Source organism: Peromyscus leucopus, chromosome 15 (genome assembly GCF_004664715.2).
Source record: "Peromyscus leucopus breed LL Stock chromosome 15, UCI_PerLeu_2.1, whole genome shotgun sequence".
NCBI lineage: Eukaryota > Metazoa > Chordata > Mammalia > Rodentia > Cricetidae > Peromyscus > Peromyscus leucopus.
The window spans coordinates 66,178,824-66,180,981 of NC_051076.1; the positions used below are offsets into that span (position 1 = coordinate 66,178,824).

At 38.0% G+C, this 2,158-nt stretch overlaps 1 non-coding gene across 1 annotated transcript; it reads right to left on the reverse strand.

The window, feature by feature from the left end:
- Positions 1–1,681: 1,681 nt before the first annotated feature.
- Positions 1,682–1,839, reverse strand: LOC114703151. Its single transcript, XR_003736101.1, has one exon. It is a non-coding gene; the product is annotated as a U1 spliceosomal RNA (small nuclear RNA).
- Between the last annotated feature and the right edge of the window lie 319 nt (positions 1,840–2,158).

The following is a 2,158-nucleotide window of genomic DNA, read 5'->3' on the forward strand; positions in this document are numbered from 1 at the left end:
TCATAAGCTAGAGAATGAGCCTTCAAAACAGGAGCCTGTGGGGACATTTCAAATCCAAGCCACACACATGACTTCCTATGTGATCTCTGCCCAGGAGCCTTGATTCAAAAGCAGGAAGCCAGGAAGTCATGCTACAAATTCAATAGATTCCTTTAACAGAAAAAAACAATGTGTGCATCATTTTTTCTTCTTCTTTTTATCAAAGTTTACCAATGGTTTAAAATACTAAAAATGTGCTAAAGTAAACTAAAACTCAATTAAATTTTCTTAAATCCTATTAAATGCATGTGCACATGTGTATATAGATTACTGATTATATTCCATCTAGAACTCTCCAGAAAAATGTAGAAAAGAAGTCAAACTTGTACTGATTGTAGAGGGAGAGAGAGGGTAGATAGATGATTGATAAATAGATACAAAGATAAATATATAGATGGTAGACAGATGGATGATACATTCTTTGCAAAGAGAATCCTTCTTCCACCATGTGGAGCACAGGGTATTGAACTCAGGTACCAGAATTGGCTGTAAGTATCTCTACCCACTAAGCCATCTATACCAAACCAAAAAAGTCATTTAATACTTACTTTTATATTGATAAATGATAAGTCAAGATAGCTACTCACTAGCAACCAAAACAACTTTTCCTGGTTTGTTTGATTTCTTGGATCCTCTGCAGTGCATCCTTCTTTCTGCTCTATATCCCTGACTCCTAAATAGCATCTTTTCAGTGTTTCAAGTCTATTTTCTTTGTTTCTACATAAAATTGTTGTTTGATGAGGGAAAGCATTACATATCCATCCTTGGAAAAAAATAAGAGTCCCCTGGTCTTATCAATCCTATTTAAATTTTGTTTGCATGTATTTGCTCTGTCAAAAATAAAGATATTGGGCTGGGGAGATGGCTCATTTGATGGAATGTTTGCCTTGTGAGTAAGAGGTCCTGAGCTTCACCCCTAAAACTCATATGAAAATGCTAGATGTGGTGGCATACACTTGTAAACCCAGCTCTGGGGAGACATGGACATAAGGACACCCGAGACTCACTCTCTAGCCAGTTTAGCTAACTGGTCATCTCTAGGCCAATGAGAAACCCTGTCTCAAAAAAAGTGGACAGTGCTTGGGAAATACACACACACACACACACACACACACACACACACACACACACACACCACCCATTGAACATTCTGACATGCACAAACTTATTCCTTCTCCATCTGGCTTCTCCATACCATAGTAAGGTGTAATTGGGATCCTGTGCTGTAAAAGAAACAGAACTTACAGAGACTCTTGTATTAGAAATTGTCGAAAGTGTTAACATTTGGTATTTGTGTGTTGTAAACAACTGAGTAGGAAGCCAAGAGAATATATTGTAGCTATCCCCAAAATAAAACACAGGCTTATAGAAACATGCATTTTTAAATGATTTATTTTTAGTGTGGTGTGTGTGTGTGTGTGTGTGTGTGTGTGTGTGTGTGTGTGTGTGCTTGTGCTTGTGCTTATGAATGTGTTCAAGCACCCATGGAGCCCAAGAAAGCATGGGTTCTTGCAACTGCAGTTTTAGTGGCTGTGAGGTCTTGGATATGAGAGCTGGGAATTGGCGTTGAGTTCCCTGCAAGAGCAGCAAGTGCTCTTCATCTCTTAAGTCCCCTGAACTAGTTTTTAAAAATTACCATAAACAGGAGAGTGGGAACACAGTCTCCCTCTTCCAAAAATGATGTAGCTAAGTTTCATACCTCTAGAGAAAATGCAGTGGTCAGCACATTGGGAGTGCAATGAAAGTCTCACCCTGGAAAAATCACCTTCTTGATCACTATCTCCTTTGCCAGGAAAGTACATCTGTGGTTTCAATAGCACGGCTACTATATCTAAATGTAGAACCCTCACAGATAAAATGAAAAATGTTCACTTCTTAATAATTTGCCCTGTTTGTTTTCTCTTAAACGATAAATGTTTCTGGTTTTATAATTTAGTCTTTTCCAAGAATGGCTAAAATATGTTGGATCCCTTCTAACCCACACTCTATTAAAAAGGATTGCATACTGATATTATATCGTCTTTGGTCTCACTTACTGTAACAGACTCTTAAGTACTAATGCCAACCAGCTCTCCCTTCTCACAGTATTCCACTTACATTTTTACTCTAATTCTGACTC